Genomic DNA, 18,889 nt, shown 5'->3' with positions numbered 1-18,889 from the left:
CTGTCTCAAAAAACAAAACAAAACAAAATAAATAACAATATTAATCTTACATTTCTATCAAGGCTCCCAGGTACCATGTACATGGCGAACAAGCAGTATTTTGAAAAGAGAATTTTCAGAGCAGATCTAACCATTTTCAGTAAAATACATTATAAACAGATCCACTGTCTTACTAGTAGGAAATTATTAGTTTCAGATTAAAGTCAACAACTAGATTCACTCCAAGAAAATGAGCATGTTCTTTTAAGCCACGCACTGACTTCTCTATAACTATAAAAATCATAGGTGCTAACCAGGCAGTGGTGGTGCACACCTTTGATCCTAGCACTCTGGAGGCAGGGGTAGGTGGATCTCTGAGTTGAGGCCAGTCAGGTCTACAGAGTGAGTGAGTTCTGGGACAGCCAGGACTACAAAGAGAAACACTGTCTCAAAAAAAAAAGGGGGGGGTCGTTTACAGTGAAAATCTCTGGCTCTCTCCAGACAGCTTCATCATTATCTTCACTTTATCATGTCCGTAACTGCTAAGGCACTTTGCTTTGGTTACAGAGACAGTTATTTCCTAAAACTGGATCAACCTCCACTACCCTCATACCTCCTTTCTTTCCTTCTATAGTTTCAAGAGACTTAGGGATTGTTCTGGATTGGGTCTTGGCTTGGAGGAATGTAATGGTTTAATCTTCCATCTAAACCATTCAAATGTTCTCATGTCAGTATGAAGTCTATCTTGCTTTCTCACCATTCATGATGTGTTCAGAGCAACAGCACACTTAATTTCCTTCCACAATATCCCTCTACATCCATGATGTGGCTGTTCGGCAAGAGAAGACATCTTTTGGCCGATTTTCAGCTTTCTTGACATGCCTTCCTTACTAAATTTACTCATTTCTAGTATTTTCATTAAAGTGAGATTTGGAACCAGGCCTCTTATAGAAGCATCTGGGAAGTGGAGGCAGGAGGATCAGGAGGAGTTCAAGGTCATCTCTGCTACATAGCAAGTCTGAGGCTCGTCTGACCCACACAAGAACCTGTTTCAAAAAAATACCTAAATAAATGACACTGAGAAGATAGCTCAGGAAGTAAAATGCAAACTCAGACCCAAGTCTGACTCCTTTGACTCCCAGAACCCACGTGAATCCTGCCTAGGCTACAGGAGACCACACACACACACACACAGACACACACACACACACACACACACACATACACACACACACACACACACCACACACACATACACACACACACGCACACACACATACACACACACACACACATACACACACACACACACACACCACACACACACACACACACCACACACACACACACACACACACACACCACACACACACAGACACACACACACACGCACACGCACACGCACGCGCACGCGCACGCACACACGCACACGCACACGCACACACACACACACACCACACACACACACACACACACACACCACACACACACACACACACACACACACGCACACGCACACGCACGCACACACACACACACACACACACACACACACACACTGTAAAATGAAATTAGGGTTTTTCTAAGGAGCTGGAGAGATTCCTTAGCCATTTAAAACACTTGTTTCTCCTTTAGATAACCCAGGGTTCAATCCCCAGAACCCACATAGTGGATCCCAACCATCTGTAACTCCAGTTGGAGGGAATGTGATACCCTCTTCTAGTGTCTCTGAGCACAAAGCACACAGGTAGTGCAGGCAAAATATCATACACATAAAGCAGAAAAACAGGAGCAGGAGAGATGGCTCAGTGGTTAAGAGCACTGGCTGCTCTTCCAGAGGACCCAGGTTCAATTCCCAGCACCCACATGGCGGCTCATAACTGTCTGTAACTCCATTCCAGGGGTTCCAGCACCCTTATTCAGACTTAAAATGTAGGCAAAACACAAATTCACATAAAATAAAAATAAATACATTGTTTCAAAAAGAAAGAAAAAACCAGAATAAATAAATCTAAACTATTTTTTAACCCTTAAAAAAGGGGAGAGGAATTCTGTAATTTGTGGCATGAAAATGGAAAAATGTTAAGCAAAATAAGCAAGACACAGAAAGACTAATACAACATGATTTCATGCACTTGTAAAAATATTAAGACATTGATCTATGATCCCTCCACTTGAGAGGCAAAGGAAGGAGGATCTCAAATACAAGGTCAGCCTAAGCTACATAGAGAAATCTGACCTTTAAAAAAAGGGGGGTGGGGGTGAGCTAGAGATGTAGCTCAATGGTAGAGTACCTGCCTCTCATGTTCAAGGCCATGGGTTGGAAAAAGGGAAGAAAGATGAGAATTCTTTTTTTTTTTTTTAGAAAATAGATCTGGCCAGGCAGTAGTGGCTCACACCTTTAATCCCAGCACTTGGTTGGGAGGCAGAGACAGGTAGATCACTGTTAAATTCAAGGCCAGCCTGGTCTACAGAGTGAGTTTCTGGACAGCCAGGGCTATTACAGGGAAACCCTGTCTCAAAAAACAACAAAAAAGATCTGTTTAACCTGATCTAACCATTAAGAAAGATAGATATCATATGGTACCCTACATATATGTACAGTTTTTGTATACCAGTTAAAAATAAATTTAAATTAAAATAATATTACCTGCTCTAAAAACAGTTTGTAGGGCTGGAGAGATGGCTCAGAGGTTAAGAGCACTGACTGCTCTTCCAGAGGTCCTGAGTTCAATTCCCAGCAACCACATGGTGGTCCACAACCATCTGTAATGAGATCTGGTGCCCTCTTCTGGCCTGTAGTCATACATGCTGTATACATAATAAATAAGTAAATCTTTAAAAAAAAAAAAAAAACAGTTTGTAACAAATACTATATGATCCATCAGTCCTGCTTATAGGTATAGCAAAAAAAAAAAAAAAAAAAAAAAGCTGGACCTAAAAAGGACCTTTCCATTTTCATGCCAAAAAATAAAAACACTAGCACTTCCATATTAATAAGCAACTATTTACAACAGCAAAGTGCAAGCAAACTAAGTGGTCTATAAACCAGCAGGGAACGGTGGTAATCACCTTTAATCCCAGAACTCTAGAAGCAGAGGCAAGCTAATCTCTGAATTTGAAGCTAGCCTGATCTACAGAGCAAGTTCCAAGACAGCCAGGATTATATAGAGAAACTGTGCCTCAAAAAAGTAAAAATAAAAAATTTAAATCATCAAATGGGGGCTGGAGAAATGGTTCACTGTTTAGGGGCATGGATGCTCTTCTAGAAGACCAGGATTCAATTTCAAGCAACAACATGGCAGCTCACAGACATCTCTATGTGCCAGATGACCTCTTCTGGCTTCTAAAGCTACTGCATGCATGTAATCCACAGAAATCCAAGTGGGTAAAACATATACATACAAAATAATACAATTAAAAAAAATGTAAATAGTCAAATGCATCCTAGATCCAATGGCAAACACCTGTATTCCCAGCATTCAAGAGGCAGACGGATCACCCTGAATTCACGGCTAGCCTGAGCTATAATGTGAGTTCCACAAAAGCCTAGACTGCTGTGAGGCCCTGTCTTAAAACAAATGAAGCACGCAACTGTGGCCAAGCATAATGCTGCTCACCAATTACCCCTGCTCACCAATTACCCCAGCACCTAGAGGGTGAGGCAGGAGAATCCTGAATTTCAATTAGAAGCCAGTCTGAGCTATATTGAGACGCTGTCTCAAAAAATAAAGAAAAATAGTCATTTACATAAACAGAGGTAGGGGCCTGGTAGATCATGCCTAGCACTTAGGTGAAAGTTAAAGGATCTCAAGGTCAAGGTCACCTTGAATTATGTGGAAAAAAACTTCATATAAACAAACAAAATACAGTAAGCAGGGTTGAGAAGTGGGAGGAAAGAGGAGTGGGGATAATGTTTCAGAAGGAAGCTTTCTTAGCCCATTCAATTATCTTTTTTTTTGTAGTTAACAAGAAGTTCTACCAAGGTGTATCAAAATCAATTTGAAGGTATAATCCACTAAATGGAAACTTATCTACAAACTGAGCGGATTAACAATGATGATTACTTTTTCCCATTTATTTATCTGTGTGTACTTTTGCCTGGGCACAAAGATCAGAGAACAGCCCACAGCCATCAGTTCTCTCTCTCCAACATGTTCAAATTGATGCTTTCAGGCTTGGTGGCAAGTGCCTTCACCCTCTGAACCATCTCACCACCCCTGGTGACTACTTTTTAAGAAAAAACTTATTGAGGTGGCAATTATAAGCACCTCAAAATATAAAATCCACACATGCCAATCCCTACTTTAATTCTTAGCGAAGAAAGCCACTCTTATCAAGTCCTACTATATACACATATATATATAAAATGATTCATACTCAAATGTTCCTTCCAATAAAACCATACATCAAGGACAAGTTGGATTTGGTGGGTGGTGCACACCTTTGATCCCAGCACTCAAGAGGCAGGAGAAGATGGATCTCTCAGTTTGAGGCTAATCTGGTCTACACAGTTAAGTTCTTGGCCAGCCAGGACTACATAAGATCCTGTCTGTGGTATGTATGCATGTGTGTTCAAATGTGCACGGGCACATGTAAGTGTACATGCATATATGGGGATGGAGGCTAACATCAGTATTTTTCTCCAACACTTTCCACTGTTCTTTTCTTTTTAGGTTTGTTGTTGTTGTTTTTAAATACACTCGCCAGAAGAGGGCACCAGATCTCATTACAGATGGCTGTGAGCCACCATGTGGTTGCTGGGAATTGAACCCAGGTCCTCAGGAAGAGCAGCCAGTGCTCTTAACTTCTGAGCCATCTCTCTAGCCCCTTTTTAGGGTTTTTTGAGACAGAGTTTCTTTGTGTAGTCCTGTCTGTTCTGGAACTTACTCTGTAGACCAGGCTGGCCTTGAACTCACAGATATCTACTTGCCTCTGCCTCCCAAGTGCTGGAATTAAAGGTATGAGCCACCATCACCCTGCTCTATTTTATTTTTTCAATTTATTTTTATTTATTAGTTTTTTTGTCTCCATGTAAGTCCTTCCAGTACGTGCATGCAGTGCCTTCAGAGTCCAGAAGAGGGCATCAGATCTCCTGGAACTGGAATTACACATGGTTGTTATCTGCCACATAGGTGCCAGAAATCCAACACCAGAGTCCTCTGGAAAAGCAGCCAGTGCTCTTAACAGTGAGCCATCTCTCCAGCCTCTTTAACTTACTGAAGCAAGGGCTCTCAAGTGGACCCAGAGCTCTCTGACATGACTAGTCTAGATACCCAGCTTGGTCCAGGGATCCCATCTCTGCCTTCCAAGTGCTAGAATATACGCGGGGCAAGATGCCAGCCCTAAAACTCTGGTTATTAATGTAAGTGTTCTGCCCACTGAGCCATCTCTTCAGTCCTTACATTTCATTTTCTTCACTAATAAAGTATTATTAATAATTCCTATGAAATGACTGCGTATATGCAAATAGGTATGACCAATCCTCTGATTTGAAGAGTATGTTCTCATCACTATACTTAATCTCTAGACTATAATTGGTCATTACCAACATTTTATACAATAAGTAATACCTTTATTTTCCTGTTGCATAAAAACACTTCTATAAGCTTGTAAATAAAATGCTAAAGGCCAAAATATGAATATTATATAACTTCCTTAAATGTCCCTCAATGTTCAACACTGTCTTGCCAGTATCTAGCTAGCTCCTTGTTCCTGTACCACATCACTGCAGGAAATCCCAGAAGATGGTTTCTAATATTACTGTGCCACAGCTTCTGAACTCTGCTGAAGGAGATCACAACAGCTTGGAAATTCATCCATTACCGATTTACAGTTTCTAGTGGTAACTGAGATTACCATTCTGTTAGTAATTTATCCATATGCCTCTAAGCAATGGCCTTTTCCACCCAGAGAGTGATCAGTGGTTATTCTAATCTAAAGCTTACCACTTCTTATCCATGGGGTATACATTCCAGGTTTTTAAATGGATGCCTAAAACTGTAGATAATGCGTGACTCTAACAGACACTATCTTTTCCTATGACAAAGTTTAATTTTAACTTATAAAGCAAATGTAAGAGATTAAGAAAATACAAAAAATTACAATATACTATAATAAAGTTGTATGAATGTGGTCCCTCTTGAAATATCTTAATATACTGTATCTACCTTCCTCTAATGCTGTGAGATGGTGGTACAATGCCTAAATGATGGGGTAAAGTGAGGTAAGTGAGGAAGGCATTGTGCTATAGTGTTAGACTACTATATAAGGGTTAACTGAACACAAGCCCTGAGATATCCCAACAGCTGATCTAATCATCAAAACGGTTACTAAATGACTAACAGGGCCTATGCTTGGCAAAGGAGATGGTTTATGTCCTATGCATGACGAAATGGGACATTATGAGATTTCATCATACTACTACTCGGGACAACATGCCATTAAGATTTATTAACTGTTCCTAGAGTTTTTATTTACTGCAGTTGATCACAAGCACCTGAAACAGTGACAATCAAAACACAGATCATTGAGAACTGTTTTCTATTTCTCCTCTTACAACAGCTGTTTGCCAAAAAATAATTCTGACATCACCCACTCTTGTCATCCACCCCACATTCTTCTTGAAACTCAAGTTCTGCCTTCTAAGTGTTCGACAAAGGCTTCTCTCTTCCTTCCCTAAGCTAATAATCCCTTCATATCTTCAAATCCAGCACCTTCCTGTCCATAGTCACACAGTCTCATTGTCTTCAATTTTTCTCTCTATAAAGCCTGTCAAAACATGAAACAAATTCACCTCTAATTTTTAAAAATCTGTTTCTTAGGACAGCAATGTCCTTGACTAGAATGCATAAAGCCCTGGGTTTGAACACCAGCATCACATAAACCAGGCATGGTAGTCCATGTTTGTAATCCCAACAATCCAGAGTTGGACGCAGGAGAATCCTAAATTCAAGGTCATCATGGCTATGTAGCAAGTTCAAGGCTAGCCTGAGGTACATGAACCCTAATCAAAACAAAACAAAACAAAAAGCCACAAAACCCCTGTTCAGCTCCACTTCTCTCTCTAGTTACCTTTCACGTTTGCTTCATAAAAGTTTTCTAAGGACATCTGTGTTTCCTGTCCATTTGCTCTCCTCATATTCACTCTTCAGACTATTATTCTGACTTCTATTCCACTCACTGAACATGTCTTAAGTCCTTCTTACAGAAAAGTACAGTAGAATCTACCTGTTTCCACATAAACATCGTGGGTTTTATACTGGTAGGAATTTTTCTTTTTAGAAAATGTATCCGTGGGCTTTCCTGGTTCTTTTCTTAATTTCTCGGCTTCTTTTGAGTCTCAAAGCAAATAACCCTGGCTTAGCAAACTATTGCAAAAGTTAACTACTACACACACAATACATCTGAACTCAATACAGCACATATGGCCCTACACAGTCAGGTCTCTGACTACTCTTCCAGACTCATTTTCTAGTACTTTCCACAGGCACTTTTCACCAAAATACCCACGGCTCATCCAAACATACAACTCTCTTGTGACTCCTACACTTAACAGAACATCCATCCTTACCCCTTCTCTTTTCAACCCCATTCTCACTCCCTTTTCCAACTACTTTTTTGTTTTGTTTCAAGACAAGGTTTCTCTATGTAGTCCCGGCTGTCATGGCATTTGCTCTATAGACCAGGCTGGCCTCCAACTCAGAGATCTGCCAGACTCTGCCTCCCAAGTGCTGGGATTAAAGGAGTACACCACCATGTCCAGCTTGGATTGGTGGAATTTTATCTTCAAATTTAGAGTTAGTGACAGAATAACTACCCTCAAAAAACAATGTCCACATGCTATCCACTGAAGCCTCTGAGCATGTTACATCATTTGGTTAAAAGGGCTCTGCAGAGGTGACTACAATGAAGGTTTGGTATATTATCACATGCCATAATTTCAGTACAGAGGAAGCTGGGAAGGAAGACATCAAGACTGTGATCAGTCTTGACTTTATAGTAAGGAACTATCTCAAAAAAACAAAGTACGCCAGGCAGTGGTGGTGTATGCCTTTAATCCCAGCACTTGGGAGGCAGAGCCAGGAGGATCTCTGTGAGTTTGAGGCCATCCTCGTCTACAGAGCGATATCCAGGACAGGCACCAAAACTACACAGAGAAACCCTGTCTCAGAAAACAAACAAACAAACAAACAAAACCAAAATAAATAAATTAATTTAATTAAATTATTTAAAAATAGGAAGATTATTTTAGATCTATGTGGACCAAGGTTATGACAAGAACTTTTTTTTTTTTTTTTTTTTTTTTTTTTGAGACAGGTTTTCTCTGTAGCTTTGGAGCCTATCCTGGCCTCAAACTCACAGATATCCACCTGCCTCTGCCTCCCAAGTGCTGGAATTACAGGTGCGCGCCACCACCGCCCAGCAACAAAAACTCTTATATTTATATGGTAGCAAATGCCTCTAATCCTAGAACTCAGGAGGTAGAGTTAGGTAGCTCTCTGTGAGTTTGAGGACAGCCTGATATACATAAGGAGTTCCAGGACAACCAAGGCTACAGAGTGAGCCCCTGTCCAAGAAAAAAAGTAAAAATGAACTAATATACAACAAAATACCTTATACTAACAAAAAGAAACTATTACATAAAACAACATAGATAATACTTAATAGAAAGAATAAAATATATTCTGCAAAATTCTGCAAAAATGTGTAACAAACTCAAAAGCAGACAGAAATAATATGTATCATTTAGAGATATAACTATAAAGAAAAACAAGAACTAATTACTATAAAAAGCCGAGCTAATAATTACCTCTGTTGGGATGAAGGATATAATTGGACATAGGAGTACCTGAGACTTCTAAGAAGCTGGCTATCTTCAACATCTTTATGAGGGTGGTGGTTACACGGCTGTTCACTTTATATCAATTCAATAAACAGCACATTTATGTTTTAGGTATTTCCACATATATTTTACAATAAGGTTAAATCAATGTATCAGTGAGGCCTTCTCTGACTATTCAAAATAAAACAGCAATTTCTTCTCAGTCCCCCACCTCTCAGCCAGTAACTACATTTTTTATATTTTTTATCTCTACCTACCAAACTACATTTACTTCTTATTTGCATATTGTTTTATCTCCTCCCATATAACAACACAAAGATTACCTTGCTACATCCCACTGAATGAGCACATGAACTGAAATATACCTTTATACCTTTCTCTGTGTTCATACAATCCTAAACAAAGATATAAAATATACTTTATATTTTATTTGTTTTACAAAAATGGGATTTTTCTTTCTGTGGTAGAACCAATACCAAGATGTAGATTTCTGTAAAAAAAAAAAAAAAAAAAAAAAAACCCTTACAGGGTTGAACATTCAGAACACACTAAAGACATACACAAATAAATTTTTAAAAATGTAATTTTAAAAGTAAAGGGGAGCCAGGCAGTGTAGTGCTTAGCCATCCTAGCCTTGGCCTGGAAGTTCCAACCCCCATTGAGGCTTCAGTAATGGTCACGCCCACAAGGCGGGGCTGAGGGAGGAAGCTGAAGACTGAGAATCCAGAGGAGAGGTCTCTCTTGGTTCTGGTACCCTGGACGCTGGAGGTAGACCAAGCAGAGTTCTCCAGAGAACACCGCCAGACTGTGCCATACCTTTGCCAGACCCTACAACCTATCCTTTCATTTGTAAGTTACCCCACAAAATAAACCTCCCTTTTAACTACATGGAGTAGCCTAAATAGTTTCACCAATAAGGCAGTGGTGGTGCACACCTTCAATCCTAGCACTTGGGGGCAGAGGCAGGTAGATCTCTGAGAGATCGAGAACAGCCTGGTCTACAAAGCGAGTTCCAGGACAGCTAGGGCTGTTACACAGAGAAAACCCATCTTGAAAAACCAGGAAAAAAAATTAAAGGAAGGTAATACAATATTCATATAATGAAAATGTACATTTGATGACTGCCAGGAGAAAGGGAAGGAGTTATAAAGGGAAGTACTACATGTAGTTGTTAATATGTGGGTCTCCTTAATTATAGACTGAGCTCCTTGAAGACAAGGCCTCTGTCATTTTCAGATTATTAATGAGGACAGGAAATAGAATGTTCATTGATTATACTACAAAGATCACTGCCCTATTCACTAGTGGGCTAATCACCCAGCAACTGCCCTTATTGATCAGGAGGGGATCATAAGCTTACCTTTAGACCACGGATTAGGTCATCTTCATTTATTTCACACTGATTGCAAAAGGTATAGGAGAATTACTTTAAAAAATCAAGTAGCCATTGCCTAAATAAAAGGGAAGACATGTAGACAGCCAAAAAATAGCAGTCTTCTTATTTCTTTTTACTGGACATAGTTATTATCTCTCCAAAGTGCCTTGTTTCTTCCCAACATTGGTAAGGAGTTTAGGTGGGATTAGCTCCAGGAACAGGCCTTGATCTGTCACAGCAGTGGATCTGAAGTGTGGTTTGTGACTAGCAAAGCCAGTCTCCCCCAAGCACTTGCTACAATTCCTAGAACTCAACCCCAGACCTACTAATCAGAGACCTTGAAGGTAAGTCCTCGCAGTGTGTTTTAACAAACTCTTGAAGTAGTTCTAATGGCCACTGTGTAGACAAGAAAGCTGCCCAGACTTTAAAACAATGATCCTTTAAAACTAATTACTGTCAAGAACAGGCTTTTTTGTGGTATGTTTATGTAACATAATCTTTATCTCCTATGAATGAGGATACTTGTAATCCCAGGAGCCAAAGGCAACTACCTTTTTCTTTTTTCTTTTTGTTTTTTTCTTTTTCTGTCCACACCAGAGGCTCTTTTAATTTGGGACATAAGAATCTCTTAACCATTTTTTTTTTTAATCAATATGTCTGGGTTTAGAGAAGGAGTGAGCCAATTCCATCTCCAAGACCAGCTTGATATATTTGGGAATTTGGGTGTAGTTTTCCGTACTACTTCCTGCTGGAGTGGGACACTGTATCTTATGGGGACACAAAGAAAATTTTAGGATTATGGAGTAGTCCGTGAGAGTGTATCTTCTGAGTCAGTTGCCTTGAAACCATTTTGGATGTTGGATCATCTGGGCCATGGTGTCATTGGAGACCTTTCAGGGGGTCTTGGCTAGTCAAACCTGACATATCTTAATCTGGAACAAATCCATAGTCTCTTGCTTTATCTTTCTTGTCATGGCAGCAGCTGGCAGTGTCTCTCCCTTAGCCTTCCTGTTCCCTGAATTCTCTTCTCTCTTGTCCCACCTTTACTTCCTGCCTGGCTACTGGCCAATCAGAATTTTATTTACACAGAGCAATATCCACAGCAACCAGGTTTCTCCCTAATCCCACAATGGCTCCCTCTCTCCAGATATCTTTTTCATTGCTCTCCTTCTCCATCCCTTCCCCAACTCAACCATCTTGATCCCTCAATGTTCCTCTCCTCTCTGCCCCCCTTTTCCTTGAATTTTCTATTCAGATATCTACTACATCAGGTTACATATCACTGTACAGAAAATGTACTAGAAAATGTGGTCTAGTCAACAGCCTCTCCCCAAATTAGAACTGCCAGCTTTAACAAATACAAACATACAATGCCCAGCTAAACCTAAATTTCAAATAAACAATAATTTTTAGTGTAGTGTGTCGCAAATATTGTACGGGACACATAGCATGCATTTTATCTGACAACTCTGAAGTCCATTGCTGAACCTAAGAACCAACAACCAGCTCATATCAGTCCCAGTCAAACATGTAACAGCTGCTCTTAGAGTTTATGATTATTTGAGAAAGACTAACCTCCCAAGTTCTGATTTAATGTCCCACAAGTCTAAATCACCCAGTGGCACTTTTAAAATTAAGGAGATAGCTTTCTTTCTCCCCCCCACCCCCATACAGGGTTTCTCTGTAGCTTTGGAGGTTGTCCTGGAACCCGCTTTGTAGACCAGGCTGGCCTTGAACTCACAGAGATCCACCTGCCTCTGCCTCCCGAGTGCTGGGATTACAGGCGTGCGCCACCACTGCCCGGTGTGCAGATAGCTTTCTAAAAGCCAAAACATGCAGCTAAATGGAACAAAAACAAAAGTGCTGCTGTATAATGTATTAACAGATGCATGTGTATGAGTCTCTGGGATTGAGCTCAGGTCGTTCTGCTGTGTAGCAAGTACCTTTACCTGTGAGCTATCTTTCTGATCCACCTATTTAAATTATTTGTATTTATTATTAGTAGTTAAGCTTCTTTATTCCTTATTAGGATACAAATTCCATAAGGATATGGACTGAATCAATAATTGTTGAATCTCCAATACCTAGCTGTTAGTAAATAGTGGTTGATTAAATGTCTGAACCATAGTAAAAGGGAATTATATAAGCAGAAGGAGGAATGTATGTATTGCTGGTGAGATCATGGAGAAGTAGCAGCCTCAGTACATGCGTGGGTTAATGTACCTTAACTTTTGTTGAAACATATGTGAAGTGGGAAGTGTGTTAGCTGTGTCTGATAGGCAAATGAGGCCCAAATCACGAAAGGCCCGAAATACATTTGAGGTTAGAGTTCTGATCTCACCAACTGCTGTTGAGCACTGTTTAACTGGTTGCAAAATAAAAAATATATGGGTTAAAGAGAAACTGGGCCTGTCATAATAGTGCATAACTTTTAACCCTAGCACTTGGGAGGCAGATGCAGATGGATCTCATGAGTTTGAGACCAGCCTGTTCTATATAGCAAGTTCCAAGATAGCCAAGGCTTCACAGAGAAACCCTGTCTCAAAAAAAAACAAATAATAATAATTTTTAAAGTTTTTTGTGTGTATTGATGTTTTGCCTGCATGAATGCCTTATACACCATGTGCATGGCGGTGTTCTTGGAGGCAGAAGAGGATATCAGATCCCCCGAAACTGAAGTTACCTATAGCTGTAAGCCACCATATAGATGCTGAGAATCAAACCCAGGTCCTCTGGGAGAGCTGCCAATCTGAGCCATCTCTCTAGCCCCTTAAAGTTACCTTTTAAAGTAAATTAGAGTACAAACTAGATTTATAGTGAATTGTTTATAATGGTAATTCTTCTTAAAATGACTAAGGCCAAATACACTCTACTAAGCAACTAAATTTCAGAGATCAGAATCAGAACGCTTTGAGAAAAAATAGTAAAAATAAATAATTTTTGCTTAATTTTTAATTAACTCACATAAAGAAATACAAAGGTAAGAAACTAGAAAAAAGTCAGTCACTTTTGAAGTGGCACACCACATAACTGGTAATAATACTATTCAGAATGCAACTACTATTTTATAACTTCCACAGCCCCCACTAGTTCCTCCACCTCCACCAATCTCTACTCTCTACAAGCAGGTATAGTATATCACTGTTCAATACACCTTGATGGATTTTTATCTCACCCAAGGTTTTTCATTACATTCTGTATGTATGTGTGCACATGCACAGGTGTAACACAGTACATGTGGAGGTCGGATAACTTGAAGGAATTGGTTCTTTCCTTCCACCACGTAGGTCCCAGAGATCAAATTTAATAGACAGGATTGGCAGTAAGCACCTTTACCCACTGGGCCACCTCACTGGCCATCGCTCAAGTTTTAAAGCCAAAGTTTTTGTTTGTTTGTTTGGTTGGTTGGTTTTGGTTTTGGTTTTGGTTTTTCGAGACAGGGTTTCTCTGTGTAGCTTTGCACCTTTCCTGGAACTCACTTGGTAGACCACGCTGGCCTCGAACTCACAGAGATCCACCTGGCTCTGCCTCCCGAGTGCTGGGATTAAAGGTGTGAGCCACCACCACCTGGCTTAAAGCCAAAGTTTTTACAATGTTCTACACCATATAATGCTCTACCACCTACACCATTATTTATCTTCATCTCTCTCTTTTTTTTAAGATTCATTTTTATTGCTGGACACATGGGCAAATAAGATAGATAGATAAATAAATGAAAATGATGGGTGTGTGTCTGATGTGTGTACACACATCTGTCTGTGTGGAGAGGTATGAGTATGGAGGTAAGAGGACAACATCATCTGTTGATCCTCAAGTACTATCTTGTTTGGGGCAGGACCTTTGTCGTCAGCCATTACACTGCGTATGCCAGGCAAGCTTCCAGGGACTGTACCTCTGCCTTATAGCTTGCCATAGGAGCCTGAAATTACATTCATGCCACTGTGTCCATCATGCATGTGAAAGTTAAAGATTTACAAGGGTTTGAGAGATCTGAACTCAAGTCCTCACATTTGCATTCAAAGTACTTTCGACACAAAGCCATCTCCTCAGCATCTATATTACTTACACCTTCTCTTCACTCTACTCCCAGTGACACTGGCGTATGTCAGTGAATATGTCACTGAGGTAGATGGTCCTGACTCAAGGCAAGTCATTAGATAGTCTATCTATCTGGTGAATTCCCTTGCTCTGATATCTGCCATGCATGTACATGCTTGCTTTCTCACTTCATTTAGGTAAGGCCTCCCTGCCCAACCAGCTAATACATCAGTTCTCCCACTCAAGACTCTTTATTTTTATACTTTGGTTTTACTTTATAGTGTTTATCACTATCATTATGTATTATAGTTGTGAATTTGTCGATTCTCTTCCCTCATTCCATATGAAGCTTATTGTTTTTCTCACTTGCTGCACCTAAAACAAAGTCTGGCAGTCAAATATTTGTTAAAAATTTTAATGAATTATACACAAAAGTAGGAGCTAGGGAGATGGCTCAGTGGGTAACGTGGTAGCTGCACAAGCATGAGGACCTTGACTTTGGGTCACCAGCATGCATGTGAAAACCTGGCATGGCAATGCATGCCTGTATTCCCAGTACTGGGAGGCAGACAGGAAGGGTCCTAGAGCTCACTGTCTAGCCAGTCTAGCTAATCAGTGAGTGCTGGGTCCAATGAGAGATAATGTGGAAAGCAATCAAGAAAGACAGCCAATGTTGCCTTCTGGCCTTCGTATGAACACCATGCACATACATCTGCACACACATGTGCAATACACTTTCACAGTAACCCTACTGAAGGATCAGAACCACTTCCTTTTTCCCCCCTGCAGTGAATATGTTCATATGTGTACAGGTATCTGAGTACAGGCTTGGAGAGCAGGCTGGAGCTATAAGCATGTACCACCATGTCCAGATATTTTACATGGACTCTAGGAGCCTGAACTCAGGTTCTTATGTCTGTTAATGCAAGCACTCTACCAATGGAGCTATCACCCTAGACTCGCCTCCATTTTTTTATATGCAGAACATACAATACATGTAAATTACCCAGAGATACATGCTAACAAGTAGCAGAGACATATTATTAACTCTGGCAGTTTATTCCAAAGCCATCTCTCTTAAATATCCTATGATATAGACTCTATAGTTTCCAACATACTGGAGACAAAGACAACCTTTAGTTATATCATATATTTTAAATAAAAGATATAATCTATAAGTTACTTTATAGTAATGTCCTAATTTTAAGGCTAGTACTCAAATCATAACCCATCCCAGCTCAATGGGTAAAGGTACCTCTGACCCTATGGTGGTAGAGAGAACTAACTCCCACAAATTGTCCTCTAATCTCCATATGCATGCATACACACACATTCACATAGACACACACCCATCCTAAATTAAAATGTAAAGAAAAGTTTATAATTGTGCAATGTTCTCTCACATTTTTAGTTGTTAGACAAATACTTTATTCCAGACCTAATATTCCTCAACTGAGAAAAGTATCACCCAGAGAAGTTACCTCCATCTTACAGTAACTGACAAGAAAACAGGAAAAGGTCTCACAGTTTACTTTCCTTTTCTCCTTCTTCAAGACACAGGGTCTTAAAATGAAGTTCAGGATGGCCTCAAACTCCTGCCTCAGCCTCCCAGTACAGTGCTGAGATTAAAAGCATGTGCAAAGGGCCAGGAGGTGGTGGTGCACGCCTTTAATCCCAGCACTCAGGAGGCAGAGGCAGGAAGATCTCTGTGAGTTTGAAGCAAGATCCAGGACAGGCTCTAAAGCTACACAGAGAAACCCTATCTTAAATAAATAAATAAATAAATAAATAAATAGATAGATAGATAGATAGATAAATAAATAAATAAATAAATAAATAAATAAATAAATAAAAAGCATGTACAAAAACACTTGCTGTTTTTTGTTTGTTTGTTGTTAACTTGGTGGCCAGAGAGTTTATTTGACATACTAATTGAGTGTATATGCTGTGTGTAAAAGCATTCAAACCACAGCACTCCTGTAGAGGCCAGAGGACAACTTCATGGAGTCAGTTCTCTCCTTCCACCTCTAGGGATCAAACTCAGGTCATCAGGCCTGCACAACAAGCAACCTCACAGTGCCCCTCTTTTTTGTTCTTGAATCCATTTATTTATTTGTGTGTTTGAAGACCACAGCACAAATGTGGGAGTTGGAGAGTAACTCTTTCTACCATGTGAATCCCAGGAATCAAACTCAGGTCATCAAGCTTGGTAGCAAATGCCCTTCTTCACTGCTCCACCTTATTGTTCTTTTATTCAACTCTTACTATGCTATCTGGCCTTGTAAACGCTAACTTACAAAGTGAAAATGGGTTTCCCATCACCAAATTTCAGTTCTAAAAAAGAGGAACAAATGACATCCTGCTGTGGATATCACTCTGTATAAATAAAATGTTGTTTGGCCAGTGGCCAGGCAGGAAGTATAGGCGGGACAAGAGAGAAGAGAATTCTGGGAGGTGGAAGGCTGGGGAGGAGAGAAGCTTCCAGCCACCCAGCCACCGCCATGACAAGAAAGAGATAAGGTACTGGTAAGCCACGAGCCACGTGGCAAAGTATAGATGAATAGAAATGGGTTAATTTAAGATAAAAGAAGTAGATAACAAGAAGCCTGCCACGGCCATACAGTTTATAAGTAATATAAGTCTCTGTGTGCTTACTTGGTTGGGTCTGAGCGACTGTGGGACTGGCAGGTGAGAGAGATTTGTCCTGACTGTGGGCCAGGCAGGAAAACTCTAACTACAACATCCTAAGACTTTTTATGTACAAACACAAAAATAATCTTGAAGACAGCTATGGTTTTCTGAATCATAGCCACTGCTGAGAGTTCACCTACCATCCATTTCCTCCTCTTCCTAACAGAATCCCTCCAGGTTAAACAGTATGCCTTAGGGGAAACCACCATTCCACTTCCAGGGACACAATCAGTTTAAGGGTAATCTACAGTGATTGGTTCAGGAACTAGCACATGACCTGATCTGAGCAAAAGGACATGAAAGAAGTCTGGGAAAAGTTTCTGGAGTCTCCTCTCTGGAAACTAAGGCACAGAAGCAGATGTCCACCTCCTTTAGAAGCTGTGTATGACTTTGTCTGGAATCACTGCAACCATTTGGCTACTAAACTGAAGGTTAAGTCAATCTCAAGTACAGAAGACTTGAGCAGTTCATGAACTGAACAAAACATGAGATTTTTACTGAAACTGTTAAGCTGCTAAAATGAACAAACCCTGGAGCCTGTTACATGGAAAGATAAAATTTTGGTTCCTACACCATTTTGAATCAGCTATGCAACTGGCTCCTGAAAACAGTAACTATTTTTATGAAACATATCCCAATAGCAGAAAAAAATGCTTACTAAATAAATTATAACACACTGAGTGTCCCCACTACAAACCTGAAATTCAAAAACTCTAATACAGACTGGGCATGGGGTGCATGTCTTTATGCTAGCACTCAGGAGGCAGAGACAAGAAAATCTTAGGGAGTTGGGCTGGAGAGATGGCTCAGAGGTTAAGAGCACCTACTGCTCTTCCAGAGGTCCTGAGTTCAATTCCCAGCACCCACATGGTGGCTCACAACCATCTGTAATGAGATCTGGCGCCCTCTTCTGTGTACATAATAAATTAATAAATCTAAAAAAAAAAAAAAGATCATTTCAAAAAAAAAAATCTTAGGAAGTTGAGGACAGCCTAGTCTTTTTAGCAAGCTCTAGGACAACTAGGACTGTATCGTAAAACCCTATCTGGAAAAAAACATAGTAAAATACAGAAACAAACTCTAGGGACAGAGAAATGGCTCAGCGGGTCAAGGTGCCTGCCACCAAGCCTGAGGACCTGAGTTCAATCCCCAGAACCCCATGGTGGAAGAAGAGAAGCAACTCCTGAAAGCTGTCCTTTGGTCTCCACATGAGTCACGCACACACACACACACACACACACACGCACACGCACACGCACACGCACACGCACGCGCACGCGCACGCGCACGCACACGCACACAAAGTAAAACAAATATAAGAGAAAAAAGAAAAGACTTTAAATAAATTAGTTTCAATAAGGTCTTTCTAAAAACAATATATACCCACTATAAATATAAATCTTGGGTCATAATGGATTTATCATAAGTTTAAAAATAAAAATTTTAGCTAGACGTGGTGACGCACACCTTCAATTCCAGCACTTGGGAGGCAGAGGCAGGTAGATCACTGTGAATTTGAGGTCAGCCTAGTCTATACAGTCCAGGACAGTCAGGACTACACAGAGTCAGTGAGTCAAGGTGTCTGCTACCAAGCCTGTCTCCAAAAAAAAAAAAAAGTAGTAATAGTAATAAATTTTAAAAATTAATACAATTCAAGATTACATGGCTACATGCTCTGGACACCCAAGGCTAGATAACAGTGGATGGTACTGACTCTGGCTCTGTTCTCCCTCATCAACACCTGATCACAGGGTAGATCCCACACTGATGTGGTCCATGCACAATAGTATGACTTGATGGGCTGAACCTGGACTACTACTGCCTCTGTTATTAGAAAAGATGAGCATCTTACTTTATATAAATGTGTAAATATGCACAATCAGGGGCTGAAGAAGTGGCTCAGTGGTTAAAAGCATTGCTGTTCTTCCAGAGGACCTGGATCCAATTCCCAGCACCCACAA

General features: G+C 40.2%; 1 protein-coding gene across 5 annotated transcripts in view; it reads right to left on the bottom strand.

Moving 5' to 3' along the window:
• LOC118577738 (phosphatidylinositol 3-kinase regulatory subunit gamma) overlaps positions 1-18,889 on the bottom strand; it is an 84,217-nt gene that overhangs the window by 51,747 nt on the left and 13,581 nt on the right. The window contains exon 1 of one of the 5 annotated variants that reach the window (XM_036178371.1): positions 2,630-2,650. The exons of the other annotated variants lie outside the window; for them this stretch is intronic. The gene's annotated coding sequence lies outside the window, so the exon portion shown is untranslated. Of the gene's footprint in view, positions 1-2,629; positions 2,651-18,889 lie in introns of those variants that run through there. 5 annotated transcript variants of the gene reach the window in all.

The sequence above is a fragment of the Onychomys torridus genome, chromosome 2, assembly GCF_903995425.1.
Source record: "Onychomys torridus chromosome 2, mOncTor1.1, whole genome shotgun sequence".
NCBI classification, from domain to species: domain Eukaryota; kingdom Metazoa; phylum Chordata; class Mammalia; order Rodentia; family Cricetidae; genus Onychomys; species Onychomys torridus.
Note: the sequence above shows the minus strand (reverse complement) of the source record. Positions and strands in the feature narration are given on the sequence as shown.